The following is an 18704-nucleotide window of genomic DNA, read 5'->3' on the forward strand; positions in this document are numbered from 1 at the left end:
AATGATGAAAATAGAGCACCATGGATCGCCCTTCCATCTCATCTATTTATATTGCATTCCATTTCATATCGCCCATCCCTTTACTCATTCATTATTCATATGCATGGTTTTGTATGCAAGTGTGAACAAAGTTAATATGAGCAGTTATGTGAAAATTGAGTTGGTCTTGGATACAATTGCGACAAAGTACTCTAGTACATCATCAATGCATCATGCAAAGTCTAAAACAACTTTGCATTCATCTATCATGATCATATCATCATTATTACATGTCGTTACATTTAGTACATTTCATATCATTTTAGTTGCATAAAATTACATATAGTTCATTATTATTTGTTGACATTAGTCTTATTATATCATTTCATCATTGCATAATCATGACATTTAGATTCATTTATGTGATAAAATTATCCTTGATTATATTAGCCATTACTATGCATTCATTTAGTGTCCTTTCCCAATCATCATTTATCGTTGCGTACATTCATTTATTTATCCATTTATCCATTTAGTATGTTTTTATACTCATTCAATTCATTTCATTTAGGATTCATTACAAAATGCATTCATTATCCCTTTTAAATTGCATTAAGATGCATTTATTCATTAAACCATGAGTTGCATTATCATCACATTATCATTTTACTTTATCAAAATTTTCACCATTTAGACTCATAAACAAAACCATTTGTCTCCACATAGATTCATACATTATACATATGCATTCATTTAGAAATCATCATTTAAACATTTGTATTTTACATTTGTTTATCCAGGATACATTCATTTAAAAAAAAAAACCATCTAGATGTATATCCACAAATAAATCATTCATTCAAAGCATTACATTCACATCATTGCATATCATTATCTCATCATTGTATTGATATAAACTACAAAATACTATCTATACCATCATATATCATCATTTTATTATACATACATAACCATCATGGCATTACATACATCGGGCATTCTATCCCAAAAACATCAAATGCACACATATATCAACCTACATCCACATGTTAGCATCCAATCATCATGAAACCTGCATATAGGAATCATCTCATAAACACATACATATATAAAAGTACAAGTATCCATCTAAGCATAACTCATTAAATCATCAACAAAGCATAAAATCCATCCATATCAACATACATCTCATCACAAAATATGGGATATCCTCATATATATCATCTCATGTATCAGAGTACAATGAAGTCCAAAAAATCGGCTTCCAAGAGCCATCCAAGACATATTCCAAAATGACAAATATAAAATACATACAAAATGTTCTCTCAGATGCCACTCTGACCAGATGCTGCACCACCATCACCACCTACTCCCCCACTAGTCCCTACATCACCTGATCTATCTTTCCATGGAGGACCCATCACACCACAACTAGCCCCTACATCACCTGATCTATCTCTCTGTGGAGGACCCATCACACCCCCACTGCTCTACATCCTCTGAGATCGCTCTAATCTGGCCTGCCGCATCTGTGAATAGCTCAGTGCTCGCTGACTAGTTGGCACCACCTGCTCATATAACCCTTGCCAATACTCTATCTCAACCTGTGCTCGCTGGATCTCCCTCATCACCTCCCTAGTAGGACCTTGTGCTCCTACTCCAACCCGAACTCTTTCTTGCAGCTTTGCTAATCTCTCCACCGCATCATCCCTCTCCCGCAACACTATCATCATCTCTGACTCTCGTGCAAATAGTTGCACATCTCTAGCTGCAACCTCCGCCTCCAGATCCTCCACCTGTGTCTTGGCTACTATAAGCCAAATCTACAAATGTAATATCATATGGTCCTAAAGATCTCCAGTGGCTCCCTCCCTTGTATCGATAGGTGTCTCGCTTGTAGCTCCCTCTCTAGTGGCTCCCCCCCCCTCTATCCATCGATACCTCCATCTCCTCCATACCTCTACCATGTAATCTAACTCCTCCCTGCATCAAAGGTCCTTGTGATATCTGCAATGGCAAACCGCCTCTCCCTCTCCGCTGAACTCGACCACCACCACCACCTCCACCTTCAAATCCACCACCTCCACCATCCCCCCTCCTCCTGCTCCATCACCACCTCCTCCATCACCACCATCCCCTCTCCCTCATCTATCTACTATAGGTCATCGACCTCCTCTCCTCCTCCATCTCTGTCCCCTATCCTCCTCAAACTCTAGAATCAGCTCTGTCGGATCTGATATTCGAGGAATCAAATGTGCCGCCATATACTATGTATACTCCTCTAACACCCCTACATCTACCATCCTCGACCGTATATCCCATGGTCTCACATGTAGCATCTGAAACTCTACTAATGCCTGATCATAAGGTAATATGGCCCCCCCATAAATACCTCTCTCGGACCACCCGTGCATACTCTTCCAATCCCCTAAGCAATCCCTGTCGCTGTCCAAACTATCTCAAAACTCTGCCAGGCACTTGTCTCTCCACATGGTAGGTTGTCCTCCCAATGAGGAATCATGTCATGAACACATATGGCAATGCCTCCGCATCATCCTCCCAAGGCTCACATTCAATATACGGTCTCTAGGTCACTGCATCCAGATCATCTAGTGCCCGCCACCACCACTCTAACTTCCCCAGGTGGGGCTGACTCATCATACCGCTATACATATATATATATGGCTGATCGACTGCCCAAAATCTCAGACTAACTGGTCGGGTAACCGGTAAGTGCTCCCACACCCAAATATGTAGCAGCGTGACTCCCACTCCCAGTGAGCCCCTCCCTTGGTATACTACATCATGAAACTCCTGATATAAGTGCACTAGCACGCATGGTCCTCATGCAAACCAGGTCCCCTTTGTAATCATCTACTCAATCACCTGACCCCAACCAACAAGAAGTCCATGTGATCATCGATCTAGGCACAGTAGTCCCCGCACAATCCTTGATAGCACTACTGGTAAGGGCTCGTACAAAGTAGCTATATCCTCCCAGGCTATCGAACCATCATCAATAAAGACGTCCTCATCAAAAAATCTTTGTACCGCTAGGGTCCCCCACACTCTATCATAAATCACCAGCTCACCTCGAATGGGAATATGCATGATGCGCCATACATCCTCTAGTGTAACGGTCATCTCCCCCTATGCCAAGTGAAACGTACATGTCTCACTATGCCACCGCTCTGCCAATGCTATAATCAAATTGTGATTCATCCGAATCACAGGCATATACATCACATCATACAGGCCGTCGCTGCAATACAATCCATCTCGGCCTCTGTCAACCGATCGCGCAACCCCTATGTGGTGGGATGCCTCTCACGCAACTGTAAGACGTGAAGATCCTCCTATACAAGTGCACCAACCATCATCATCAGCTATTTTGTTTCAAACTTTTCTTAAGTTTAAACCTAGACTATCAATAGATACTTTGATCAAATATCTTCGGGTCTCAATAGGTAAATCATCATGGCACACCTAGACTTCAACAGACATTTATCCTAATGACCTAAGTCTCATCAGGGATGCTATAGTTCAAAACAACTCTCACCTCATCTCTCCATTCATACATCATTGGCATCAGGAGATTTTTGTTCACGCAAACTGGGGCATCTACTTTTCCACACAAAAGCGCTATCTCCTCACAACATCGCTAATACCCTAACAAAAGTGCTCAATAAACTATGCAAAAGCACTTAAACCACAAAAGTGCTACATTGCCTATGCAATAGTGCTACTTAACTGCACTAGCGCTCAATCAACTACTCGATAGCCCTGAACAACCAATAGCGCTCAAATAGCTAGGCAATAGTGCTAACCTTTACATAAGCACTAAAAAGACTACACAATAGAGCCATAGTGGCTTCATAGCGCTAATTAAGTTAACAACAACACAAAAAACACATTTTTAGTGCTATTGTGTCGACTCAACTTAGACTCAGCAAAAAACACATCAAAAATGCAAAAAATTCAAAAATTCAAATTCACATACTACCGGTCTATAGTCGTTTGGCCGCTGGAACTGACGGACTTGCTCTAATTAGTGCTCTGCTATGGGAACCGACATCCTGACTGCTCCTTACTCTTCCAAAAAGTCACTATCAGAGCTAAAATTTCACTATAGTCACGAATACAAATGACCCTGTTTTCACCCTTTTCTCCCCATATAAACCCTTCGTCGTAACCCTAATTTTCCCCCGCTCACCGCCATGGTCCCTGTGAATTTCTTGAGCCTCCCATTTCTCCATTTTATCTCTGATTTCTTCTATTTTCCACTAGCATTGCTAACTTTTTCTCTTCTATCACCATGCCAATTTTCACTTTTTTTCGAGAAATCACCCGGTTTTTCAAAATTTCTTGGCCCATCTCTCGAGGGGACATACCACCCATTAAATTAACATTTTATGAGGCATTTCTTCACACCTATTTTTCTTTCTTTGAAATGATGCGATAAACCGCACTGTCTCAAAGAGGGGCAAATGTAGTCTCATAAATCTGTCCAGTTTAATTAAATGAATATTTTGTATTTATTTGATTAAAAATCCACTAGCCATCAGTTAATTAAATTAATATTTAATTAATTCATCTTCAAAATATTCTCCTATTAATTAAATAAATTATTCAATTTATTTTAATTAATTCATTATACCAAATTAACAATCAATTAAATGAATAAATCTTATTTATTCAATTTAATCCTCTTTCCTCTTTTAAATAAATTAAATAAACATTTATTTAAATCACTATTTCCCCCCACTTGCATTTTCCTACAAATGCAAGTTGCAACCACAAGTTGAAATAAATAAATTTTATTTTAATTAAAATCCTATTTTCCCTCACCCACCAAATCCACTTGCACTCTAAACCCCCTTCTAGATTCTTCTAAACCCTTCCTAATTAACCTAATCCATCCCCTTATTATTGTCACATTCCTAAGCAACTTGAAGTCACTTCTCAAAGACTTCAAAAGTCTTTGAAAAGCATTAAATGCTTTGTGTGTTCAACAATTTAACCTCCAAAGTCTTCCAAACCACTTATGGCTCTTACATGACTATTAATGGTTCTTACATAACCATTTATGGTTAATTCAACTTGCACTCATTGGTCTCCTCAAGCATTTATTGCTTTGACCATGTTTATCCCTTTTGCCTTTGCACAAGAATTTATCCATTGGATAAAAGCTTTATTCTTTGAATAAAGAATTTATTCACTCAACCCCACCTTGACCTTAACTCCCAAGTTAACCTGCAAGTCATGTCAAGCATTTAATGCTTATTTGTTCTCCTCTCAACCTATCTCATATTGAGACTTGTCATCTTGAGATTGGGTTGAAAGCCCTCACATGGATTGAATATCATTCAATCCTGACCCTTGTTGAGATTACTCAATCTCAACCATCCATTGCTCCATTTTCCCTATAAATAGAGCCTATTTCTTCATAATCCAGATCCTGAAAATTTGTATGCATTTAATCTATAGTGAATTTTAGAGTGCATTTAGCATTAATCACTAATATATTGTTATTTTGGCCTAAAATAAATCATTTTAGCATCATAGCATCTAATATTAGTTTTTGTTCACATTTGCATAGCATTTTAGAGTAAACATTTCAATCTTGAATCTCCATAAGCATCCATAGTGCAAAAAACTGCTAAGAGCTACGCTAATTTGGAAATTGGAAAGGACAGGACCATAGGAGAAGGAGCTAAGAGCATGTTAGAAGGTATTTGGAGATGTCTTGTTATATTTACTTTCATAGTTAAATATTTCTTCATGTTTTTAGTGTTTCTTTTGATATGCCCAATTAGATTAGTTCTTGGTTGATTAACACTAACGATTTCTTGTGCTTTTGTGTGTTATACGACCACAGGTTTTTAATCTAACATTGTGTATTTTGCAGAGCATCATATATATATATATAACACCATTTTCTTTGATCCTCATGTGATGTTTTATGGATGATGCTTTCTATATGATTTTGATGATTCTATGATGATTTTGCAATGCTTAGATAGATGTAAGTGATTTGATATTTGATGAATATGATGTGATGGTGCATGATGGATGAGATGTATGATAATGATATGCTATGAGATGTATCTTGAAAATGAGATGTATGATATTGATATGCTGTGAGATGTATGATAATGATGTTAATTGTAAAATGATATGCAACTAATTGTAAAATGATATGCAACTAACTATAAAATGATATGCAACTAATTGTGCATCCTCATTCTTCTGTTTGTCATTCTTGTATAGTCACATGTTTTTGCTTTCTTTATGTTTATCATCATTGAGAATTGATTTGTTTGGGATATGTTGAAAATTTATGCAAGCATAATGGTATAATTGAACCATAATGACTTGAGAAAAATTTACAAGATTTTTGATTTTGCAAGCTGGCACAAGCTTCGAGGTATAATTGAACCAAGACGACCTGAGTGCAGCTTGCATATAAACAGACAAGATTGAAACCATTTGTATGCGCAAAGTGGAACCATGTCTTCAGTGATATGCTTTGAATCACGTCTCAAGACAAGTATTTGTACAGTACAAGTGATCGCCTCACAGACAGAAAACTAAAAAGATATTGAATTCTTAATGACTTTCTCTAGCTTGATGCATCATTTGAGAAAATGTATAAAAGCCAATAACGCAAAAAAAAAGTTCAAGTGAAAAATAGTCAAAACTTCATGCGAGATGAAAACATTTTATACTTCAGAAAATCATCCATCATGTGTTGTGAATTTGTTTAAATGATCAATAATGTGTTCTCGTGATTGTTGATTTGTTTGTTGAATATGATGCTCTGAGTTTGCTACAAGTTTTGAGTTTAGGACAAAATGCTGATCAATGTTGCCCCTAGCTAATTTTACCTCATGATGTGGATATGTACAGTGATTACCAAGCCATGGTAGATGACAAAATAATATTCAGATAAACAAGGACATTGACTATGCTAAATATGTCCTGAATAATGCTATTTTGATAAAATGTTGGGCGATGGCCGATAATACTTGATTGTGGATATAAAAGTCTAAGATTAAAGATAGATAGAGGAGTTGTCCTCTCACAAGTAGTGCCTGTTGCTAGGTTTTCACCAATTGTTTTTATTGCACCTTGTTGTTTTATTTTTCTTGATTTTTTTGTGTACTTTTATGATTTTTTTTTATGTTTTTGACTTTTTGACTTTTCCGTGCATTAGACTTGCTTAATTGTAGTATTTCTTCAAATGGATGTTGTTGGTTAGTTCATCAAGCACATCTCCTTCTAAAGTTGTTAGCTGTTAGGCACCTGATCCATAGGCTGATATGATAACATAGGGACCTAACCAGTTGGGTTCAAATTTCCCTTTCTTTTCCCGATCCTACTAATTTCTGAGATTTTCTTTGAGGACTAGATCTCTAGTTTTAAAAATTCTAAGGATGACCTTATGATTGTAGCTTCGGCACATGCATTGTTGATATGCTTTGAGGTGAGTCTAAGCAATGTTGGTGCTTTTCATCTAAGAGTTCTATCTCTTGCAGTCAGTTTACTCGATACTCTTCATCTGGAATGAGGCCTTTCAAAGAGACTCTGAGTGATGGTATGTCTACCTCCAGGGGTAAAATTGCTTCTGATCCATACACCAATAAATATGACGTAGCTCCTGTAGGTGTGCAAATGCTAGTTTTGTATGCCCAAAGTGCTGGATTGAGTTGTACATGCCAATCTTTTCTTGCATCATTCATTGTTTTCTTGAGGATTTTTAATATTATTTTGTTGGATGCTTCGGCTTGACCATTCCCCTATTGGTAGTAAGGTTTAGAGAAATGATGTTGGATTTTGAATTGCTCACATAGTTCTCACACATCCTGGTTCTTGAAAGGTCGTCCATTATCTGTGATGATGCAACTTGGAATGCCATATCTGTAGATTAGATAATTGAGAATAAAAGAGGCAATTTGTTTCCCAGTCACTGTGGTCATGGGGAGCGCTTCAATCCACTTGGTAAAATATTTTGTTGCGGTGATAATGAACTTGTGTCCCTTTGAAGAAGAAGGGTGTTTTTTGCCTACTAAGTCCAGTCCCCACTGGCAAAAAGGCCAGGATGTTGTAAATGGCTGCAATTCCTGTGCTGGTGCATGTATAAGATTGCCATGGATTTGGCATTTAGGACATTTCTTTGCAAAATGATAAGAATCTTTTTCCATTGTCGGCCAGTAATATCCCATTCTTAGAAGTTTTTAGCAAGAGTAGGACCACTTGAATGTGTGCCACAGATACCTTCGTGAAGCTCTTGTAAAGCTGAGTTAGATTCATTATGATCAAGGCAACGAAGAAGAGTACCATCTAGACCTCGACAGTAAAGAGTATCAGTAGTGAGGGTATAATGGGTGGCTTGCCGGATAAAGTTGTGTTTTTCATTTCGAGATAGGTCAATGGGTAGGGTATTGGTTTTAAGATAGTTGTATATGGGTCCGTATAACAAAGAGTCAGAACCGGTTAAGGCATAGATAACATGGGATGTGGAATGGTCATAGGCTAGGGAGAACAGTTGCTCTACCAGAAACTTGTAACGACTCTGTTGCTCTGGAATTTATAGCAGTGAAGTGATAGTAGCCATTGCATTGGCTGCTCTATTATCCAACCTTAGTGTTTGCTTGAAGGTGATGTGTACAAAATATTGTTTGAAATCATCCACCATTCGTTTGTATGGTAGCAATTTGTCATCTTTCATCTGATAATCATTGTTGATCTAATTTATGACTAGTTGTGAATCTCCATAGACTTTCAAATATGTGATTCTCCATTCTATAGCCATTTTGATGCCTATCACTAGTGCCTCATATTCAATAATGTTATTTGTGCATGGAAACATGAGCCTATATGATCTTGGTATGGTGTGTCTGTCAGGAGTGATGAACAGAATGCCAGCACCTAAGCCATGTTGAGTGTAGGAACCATCAAAGTATAGGGTCCATTGCTTGATGGTCATAGTAAGAACATCCCTATTTGGAAATTCAATCTCCATTGGTTGCTTATCTAGTAATGGTGCATTGGCTAACTGATCTGCAATCACTTGTCCTTTGATAGCTCGACGCTCTGTGTACTGGATATCAAATTCGCTGAGAATCATTACCCATTTAGCCAATCTGCCAATGAGAGCTGCTTTGTTGAACAAGTATTTGAGAGGGTCAATTTTTGCTACTAACTTGATCGTGTGAGATAGCATGTAGTGTCAGAACTTTTGAGAAGCAAATACCACTATGAGACAAGCCTTCTCAATGAATGTATAATTGAGCTCGTATCCATTCAAAGTTGTACTGATGTAATAGATAGCTCTTTCTTTTCCTTCCTAATTTTCTTGTGCTAATAGTGCCCCTAGTGATATGTCTGTTGTTGATATGTAGAGAATAAGTGGCTTCCCTGCTATTGCTAGTACCAGAATGGGTGGGTTCATTAGATATTGCTTGATTTGATAGAATGATTTTGTACATTCGGCTTCTCATCTAAAGGGTACATTCTTATGTAGAAAATGGTTGAATGGTAGACTTTATCTGCTAGTTGAGCGATGAATCACCTGATTGACTGGAGTTGTCCTTGCAATGATCTGAGTTGGTTGATATTCTTAGGTGGTGGCATCTCCATGATGGCTTGTACATTTGTTGGATCCACTTCAATGCCCTTTTCTAAGACTATGTAGCCTAATAATTTGCCTGATGTTACCCTGAAGGCACACTTCTTAAGGTTGAGCCTAACTTGGAATTTCTCCAATCTTTCAAAAAGTCTCTCTAAGATGCCCAGATGTTTTGCTTGAGTAAATGATTTAGCTAGTAAATCACCTACATAGTCCTCCATGAAGGCATGCATCATGTCATGAAATATCATTGTCATTGCTTGTTGATAAGTTGCCCCAACATTCTTTAAGCCAAATGGCATGACATTCCAACAATACGTTCCCCAAGGACAGGTAAACATTGTTTTATCTTGATCCTTTGGAGCTATCTTGATTTGATTATAGCCAAAAAAACCATCCATTAGTGATAACATTGCATGGCCTACTATGAGGTCTATAATTATGCTGATACTAGGCAAAGGAAAGTCATCCTTTGGTCAGGCTTTGTTGACATCTCTAAAATCGGTGCATATCCTGACACTGCCATCTACTTTGGAAACTAGCACAATGTTGGGAATCCATTCATCATAGTCTATAGGTCGAATAAATCTGATGCCTAATAGTTTCTTTAGCTCAGCTTTGACCATGAGTGTTACCTGTAGATTCATTTTTCTTAGTTTTTACTTAACTAGCTTGGCTGCTGGAGAAATAGACAAGTGATGCATGATTATATGTGGATCAATCCTGGGCATATCTATGTATGACCAAGAAAAGTTGATTTGCTTTGCTTTGAAGAATTTGATAAACTCTTATTTTTCTTCCTCTGTCAGAGATTCTGCTAGGTGTATGTTTTTGGCTGCTTCTATTGTAGCGATGTTGATTGATTGAGTGGGCTCAATCAATATGGGTGATCACTCTTGATAATGTTCAGGAAGAGTGTCAAGTCTCTCATCTTTAGGTGCCTCAAAAAGGTTTTCACCCGCAGATGCATCCTTTGTTTTTACTTTTTTGTGATCTAGTGCTGCCATTGACTGGTTTTCAGCAGTAGATCCTTTATTTCTTTTATTTTTGCGACTAAGAGACTTGGCACTCCCCTGATTGCAGATGTCATTACTTTGTTCATTGGTAGAGTCTGTTTCCAAGTTAACAACACATAAGTAATGGAAAATGGACTCATCATTTGGGAATATTGGTATGTTGTGATTTTCAGGTTCATCCCAATCTATGAGGTCAAGAAAGATGAGTGGTAAAGAGTCATTGGGTGGGTTAAGTTCAGTTGTTGTAAGTGTTAGGATGGAGGTATCATTGAGGTTGGTTGGGATATTGAATAAGTTAATGATTTTGTCAAGGTCTTCAATAGTATCATCTTTCGTGTAAACTTGCTCGTAATGTTTCTGTTCATTTTCCGTGGCGTCATAGATATTCTGTGGACCAAATTCAAGTATTTTAGGCTCTATTCCTTGTTCTTCTTGAGAAAGGGGGATATGACTGGTGTGTTCAACAATATCTTCAGTAACGTTGGAACAACTACCCCATTCATAGTCATTTGAATCAGTTTTAGAGGTATTATCCCAGAGTCTTTTAGTGCTGTGGACTGGTATGTTGTAGAGTGAAAATAGGTCATTGATGATTGATACTAGTCTGACGGTCTTTTCAAATTCTATGTTAGACCCTGCTTCTACTTGTTGAATATGCTCATATACTGTCTCTGCTTAGGGATTAATGATGTTGTCTAGGGGTGATTCATCTTTATGTGAAATGAGTTCCTGAACATGATGTACCTCTACACAAGGTGCCTCTGCTATTTGAATGACTGATTTTTCTTGGTGTTTCTCTTTTTCTTGGGATTCACATTCCTTCCATATTATTTCTACTGATTCAAATAATGCTTCCTGCCATGAGTCTTCCTTGTATTTCTTCTTTTCTTTCCACTAAGGTTTTTGGTATTTTCTTGGTGTCTACTTTGGTGGTAGAGTGTGTTTATAGCCCAATCCTATTTTGTCTTTACAAAATTGTGAAGGAGGATCTAATGGTTCTGTAACGCCTTCCTGACACTTTCCGATAGGTCCTTTGCCATTGTATCCCATCTGTTGCATGATCAGGTAGCCTTTTCCATATAGCTGTGTTGGTATAGCGACTTCCATAGTAGCTGCTTTGTCTTCTTCTTCATCTTTGTACAGCCAACTGAGGATGTCCTCTTCTGATTCATGAGCTAGTGTCCCTAGTTGGATAAACTTGCCATTAAACTTGGTGATGGGTTGTGCTTTTTGATGTGTTGATGTTGTAGGTAGCCCATGAGATTTAGGCGATACTGGTAAGTTGCTTAAACACAAGGGTTCCAAAGAGTACTCTCCCATGCCTTGTTCTTTGATTTTCATCTTCTGTTTGAAATCCATAGATAGAGATTTAGGCTTTTCTTGCTGAAGAGATTTGTTTTTCTTTGTTATGTGGAACCAAACTATCTTGAGTTACCCCCATAGCATTACATTGTTGAAAAGGGTTATGATCTACTGAAATAGAGATCTATTGTCCATTGTATGGGAACTTAACACACTGGTGATAAGTTGAAGGTACTGCTTGCATCTCCTGTATCCAAGGTTGACCTAATAAGATATTATATGTGAGGCCTATGTCTAAGACCTGACACATAGTGTCCTTTTGTATCGGTCCCACTTGAATTGGCAACAACATTGTTCCTTTGGATGATATTTCTTCATCATCATATGCTTTGATAGTGATCTTTTTGCATGGATCAATAGACTCCTTAGAGAAGCATAATGCACAAATAAGTTTTAAGGTACATATATTGAGTCTAGCTCCTCCATCTATTAATACTCTTTTGACTCGATGTTTGTAGACCAAGACTTCAATATGGAGTGGAGTATTTTGTTGATGGCTTAATGAGATATTATCATGCTCAAAAAAGGTGAGGTTATGAGGCCCTATCATGTGAGCTACCATGGCTTCAAATTTGTTAGCATCTAGATCTTGAGGTACGTTTGTTTCCAATAGTGCTTGTTCCAAGATGTCTTTGTGTTTTGGTGAAAGTTTTAGCAACTCAAGTATAGATATTTGAGTAGGAGTTTTGTGTAGCTGACTGACCAGATCATATTGAATTTTGGGTATAGTGTTTGCCGCTGATGTATGCCCCTTCAAGACATATTTTTGAGCTTTGGTGGTTACATTGATTGATTCATGTTCACGTTTGTCTCTGATTGTAATGACTGTTGGTATTTTGGTATGGTTTTGTCATTGATGTCAACACCTATTGAAAACAAGCACTTTGGAGATCCAGCAACATTCACCGGTAAGCAAGTAACTATTGCACAGTTACTGGTATATGGTTCACCAACAGGATATAATGTTCACCAGTACCTAGAATGCTATGGAAGATACTTGGTAATGTCAAAGACATCGTGTGGACACTTTGGTTTGAAGAATTAATCATTGGTATATTCATATTTACATATTTGCTTTTACCGGCAAATAGGTCCAGGGTTATCTAGGGTTACATTAGCAGGTTTATCTTTTCCAGATCAGCATGACACACTATGGAGATGATTTATTGTTGATGTAAATGCATTAAGCTGACATGTTTAATCGGTTATTGCATCGGATATTATATTGTATGTAAAATATTTTTATTGTAATATCTTGTAGAGACGACATACTAAAATTGGTCTTAGGTTATGGTATAAATGTAAGATCTTATTTGTAAGATCAAGTGTGGAATGTAGAAAAGATTAGAGTGAAGGTATATGCGAGATTAAGCAGGAGTATACATGAAGACATCATTTGAAGGTGAAGCTAGGTTTTTGTAGAAGCATATTAGCATTACACCGGTATTGAATCCAGCATATGAAGATGCTATTTTGTGCAGTACATTCTTATTGGATTTACCCATCCAACTGTAGTTAGTGTGACTCCCATTTTGTGATTGAGCAGTGAGCTCTAGGCTGTTGGCCTTTCTGCATGTGCAGACCCCATTTATGTACACTTACTATCTGTAGTTGTATCATCTGATTGTGGGTAAGGTTTCCCACCATGGTTTTTCTCCTTACAGGGTTTCCACGTACAAAATATTGGTGTTATGTGTTGTGGATGACTTTATGTTTGTGTTTCATGCATTAATCTTTACCGGTATAGCAATTTACTATTAACACTATCTACCGGCACACTTAACTAGTTTACTGGTATTAAGCATTAAGTTGGTTAATTGGTTTTTGGTTTGAATTTATTACATCGATACTAAATCCAGCATATGAAGATGCTATTTTGTGCAATACATTCTTATTGGATTTAACCATCCAACTGTAGTCAGTGTGACTCCCATTTTGTGATTGAGCAGTGAGCTCTAGGCTGTTAGCCTTTCTGGATGTGCAGACCCCCTTTATGTATGCTTACTATCTACAGTTGTATCATCTGATTGTGGGTAAGGTTTCCCACCATGGTTTTTCCCCTTACAGGGTTTCCATGTACAAAATATTGGTGCTATGTGTTGTGGATGACTTTATGTTTGTGTTTCATGCATTAATCTTTACCGGTATAGCAATTTACTATTAACACTGTCTACTGGCACACTTAATTGGTTTACCAGTATTAAGCATTAAGTTGGTTAATTGGTTGTTGGTTTGAATTTATTAGACAACTGATTCACCCCCCCCCCTCTCAGTTGGCTTTGGGACCTAACAATTGGTATCAGAGCCTAGTCCTCTTTTGCAGAAGTTTAACAACTTGAGGAGATCCAATGTCTACTAATTATTTCAGGAAAGACAGTCCCAAACTTGATGGAACCAACTATGGGATATGGAAGATCAGGATGGAGACACATCTGAATTGCATCAGTAAAGACATCTGGGAAGTTACAAAGAATGGTTATACTATTGTTGTAGCCAGTTAGACTGCTCCAACTACCTTAGTTAAAGATGAAGAGAATGATTGCAAAGCAAGAGAAGCACTTTTGAGTGCATTATCAGATCAACAAATCATGGGATTATCAGATAGGTCTACTGCTAAAGGTATTTGGGATCATTTGAAAACACTAAATGAAGGAGATTCCACAGTCAAGATTGCAAAACTTGAAAGCTTTTGAGTCAGGTATGAACATCTGAAAATGGAAGAAGATGAAAGGATTTCTGCTTTTATGGAAAGAGTAAATGAAATTGTTTCAAAAATATTAAGAGGATTTCCACTGGCATATAAAATGAAGGTTAGTGCTATAAATGAGTTGAGAACAATGCCTAATACATCAGTAACTAGGGATACATTGATTGGAAAACTTTTAGCATTTGAAATTGAGGAATTTGGACCTATTGCTACTATAAAAATTGATTTGGCCTTTAAAGCATCAACATCATCTGTTCCATCATTTGACAAATCAGACTGGAAAGCCTTTTATGCAAGAGAACTTGAAGAAACTAGGAAGGAGAATGAAGAGCTTGAAGAACTTGAAGCACTATTTGCAAGAAAAATGCCAAAAGGTCCAGTTGGAAGTAAGTATGAAGGTAAAGCACCCTTTAAATGTTTTAACTGCAATAAGATTGGTCATATGGCTTCGAAATGCCCTGATAGACATGCTAGACTAAAAGAAGAAGCTAGAACATACAAGCCTAATCCTAAATATCAGAGATACAGATTTAAGAAGAACAAAGATAAATCCTGTTACATTGTTGATGAAGGTGTGACTGATGATTCTGATGAGGATCCAATAGACAATGGATGGGTTTTTGTTGCTATAATAGAAGATCAACCGACACCTACTACTCAACCAGTAGAACAAGCCCTAGCAACCAAAGTTGAAGCAAAGGATGAATGGATCATTGACTCAGGATGCTCACATCACATGACAAGAGACAAAGGTAAATTCTTGAACTTTCAAGAATACAATGGAGATTTAGTAAGATTTGGAGATGACAAAGCCTGTTCAATCAAAGGTAAGGGTTCAATATCTCTTGATGGTAGGCATAACACTGACAATGTCTACTATGTTGAAGGATTAAAGCATAATCTCTTAAGTGTTGGTCAATTAGTTGAGAAGGGATTTCAGCTACAATTTAAAAATGGAAAATGCAAAATCATGAATAAAACTGGTTTGGAAGTTGCAACCGGTAATCAGACTAGAGGTAATATCTTTCATTTGAATAATAGTGAAAAGGCATGCTTGATAGCACATATAAATGAAAGTTGGTTATGGCATAAGAGATTATGTCATGTAAACTTTGATTGCATGGTAAAAATCAGTACTTCTAAGGCAGTTAGAGATCTACCTAAAATTGTGAAACCTCAGAATACAATATGTAAGGAATGTCAATTTGGAAAACGAGTTAGAGCTAGTTTCAAAAGTATTCCAGAAAAATCCAATAATGCTCTTTATTTGATTCACACTAATTTATGTGGTCTAGCTAGAACTAAAAGCTTACAAGGTGATAGATATTTCATGCTAATTATTGATGATTATTCTAGAATGTGTCGGGTTACTTTTTTCAGAGAAAAATCAGAAGCACTTGGAAAGTTCAAATTGTTCAAAGCAATGATTGAAAATGAAACCAATAAGAAAATCAAATGTTTAAGATCAGATCAAGGAGGAGAATTCACATCTAAGGACTTTAATACATTCTGTGAAGTGAATGGAATCAGAAGAAAGTTATCAGCACCTTAGACACCACAGTGGAATGGAGTTGTTGAAAGGAAAAATAGAACTATCTTGGATGCAGCAAGAAGTATGTTGTCAGAAGCAAATCTACCACATGTATATTGGAGAGAGGCAGTTAGCACTGTTATCTATACATTCAACAAAGTTCACATCAAAGGTGAAACCGGTAAGACCCCTCATGAATTATGGTTTGGTAATACTCCTACTCTTAAGTATTTCAGAATTTTTTGAAGTAAATGTTATATTAGAAGAGATGAGTATATTGGCAAATTTGATCCTAGAAGTGATGAAGGAATATTTCTTGGTTATTCATCTAAGAGCAAGGCATATAGATGTTTTAATAAGAGATTGCAGAAAATTGTTGAGAGTACAAATGTAAAGATTGATAAACAATTCAGAGGAACTTCAAGATATATAGACTCTAAACCGGCAACAGAAATTATGACAAATGAACCTACACTAAATCCACCGGTACAAAATGAAGATCTAGTTACCCCGGTATCATCAGAGGATTCCACAGTAATTGAAGAACAACAACAAACTAAGACACCACAGTATGTAAGATTGAATCATTCTGAAGATCAGATAATTGGAAACAAGTTTAAAGGAGTTATGACAAGAGGAAGATTGGCAAATGAAGAGGTATGTCTTACTTCTCAAATTGAACCATCATCTATCAATGAGGCATGTGAAGATAAATTTTGGATTAAAGCTATGCAAGAAGAATTAGGACAAATTGAGAAAAATAATACTTGGACATTAGTTCCCCGGCCTAAAGATAAAAATGTAATTGGAACCAAATGGGTATTTAGAAACAAACTTAGTAAAGATGGTAAGGTTGTCAGAAATAAAGCAAGACTAGTGTGTAAGGGATATTCTCATAAAGAAGGAGTTGATTACAATGAAACCTTTGCACCGGTAGCCAAAATTGAGGCAATCAGATTATTCTTGGCTTTTGCAGCTCACAAGGACGACAAAGTTTATCAAATGGATATTAAATGTGCATTTTTTAATGGAGATCTTGAAGAGGAAGTATATAGTGAACAACCTGATGGATTTTCTTTGACAAATGACAATGATATGGTTTGTAGGTTAAAAAAAGCTCTGTATGGATTAAAACAAGCCCCAAGAGCTTGGTATGCAAGGTTGGATAAGTATCTTTTAAGGATTGGTTTTACTAAAGGAAATGAAGATAGCAATTTATATTACAAAATAACTAATGATGACATCTTGATTATTGAAGTATTTGTTGATGATATAATCTTTGAAGGAGAAGATGGATTATGTAAAGGATTTTCTATTAAAATGCAGCAAGAATTTGAAATGTCTATGATTGGAGAAATAAAATTCTTTTTAGGAATGCAGATTTCATAGACTGATAAAGGTATATTTTTGAGTCAATCCAAGTACTTGAAAGAATTACTAAAGAAATTTGGGATGGAGAACTCTAAACCGATAAGCACACCTTTGACTACAAATGACAAATTATCTCAAAGGGATGAATCTACACCTGTTAATCCAACTAAATACAAATCTATGATAGGAAGTTTACTGTATTTGCCACAAACCAAGTCTGATATTATAAATGCAGTATGTATTGTTTCTAGATTTGAAAGTAATCTTAAGAAAAATCATGAATCAACAGTAAAAAGGATTTTTCGGTACATACAAGGAACAACAAATCTTGGATTATGGTATCCTAGAGATGAAAACTTTGACCTATGTGCATACACAGATGCAAATTGGGCAGGAGATGTAGATGATAGAAAAAGCACCACTGGAGGAGCATTCTTTCTTGGAAAAAGATTAGTTTCTTGGTTGAGTAAGAAACAGAGTTGTACATCTTTATCAACAATAGAATCATAATATTTTGTAGCAGCAAATAACTGTACACAGGTACTATGGTAAAACCAAATGTTGAAAGACATAAAGGTAAAATGCAAAGAACCCATTACTATATATTGTGATAACACTACAACAATTGATATATCTAAGAATCCGGTATTACATTCTAAAACAAAACATGTTTCTATCAAACTAAATTTTATAAGGGAAAAAGTTGAAGAAAAAGAGATAAAACTAGTTTATGTAAATACTAAAGAACAACTTGCAAATATTTTCACAAAACCTTTGCCTAAGGAGACTTTTGAATATCTTAGAGATCAGCTTGGAGTCATACCACCACCGGTAGAGACTTAGATAGTTGATGATTGTCATCAACTGACAAAATAGAAAGACAAATCTTTTACTCCGGTCTTTGATGAGGAAGCTACTTCTCAGGGGGAGTAGTTGGTATATTGAATTGATTGGTATTTTGTATGAACTTGACTTTTGTAACTTTGACATTTGATGTGAAAGGGGGAGAGATATCTATGGAAAAACACATTATCTTTTGAGGAGAGATTGGTATTGAAAATAAATCTTTGGATAAACACATGTTGCTCCCAAGGGGAGAGATTGTTG

At 36.6% G+C, this 18704-nt stretch overlaps 1 protein-coding gene across 1 annotated transcript in view; it reads right to left on the reverse strand.

The window, feature by feature from the left end:
* Positions 1-917: 917 nt before the first annotated feature.
* LOC131079424 (protein NRT1/ PTR FAMILY 4.6-like) overlaps positions 918-18704 on the reverse strand; it is a 28337-nt gene continuing 10550 nt past the window's right edge. The window contains exon 5 of the transcript XR_009113977.2: positions 918-1051. The gene's annotated coding sequence lies outside the window, so the exon portion shown is untranslated. The remainder of the gene's footprint in view (positions 1052-18704) is intronic.

Source organism: Cryptomeria japonica, chromosome 11, assembly GCF_030272615.1.
Source record: "Cryptomeria japonica chromosome 11, Sugi_1.0, whole genome shotgun sequence".
NCBI classification, from domain to species: Eukaryota; Viridiplantae; Streptophyta; class Pinopsida; order Cupressales; family Cupressaceae; genus Cryptomeria; species Cryptomeria japonica.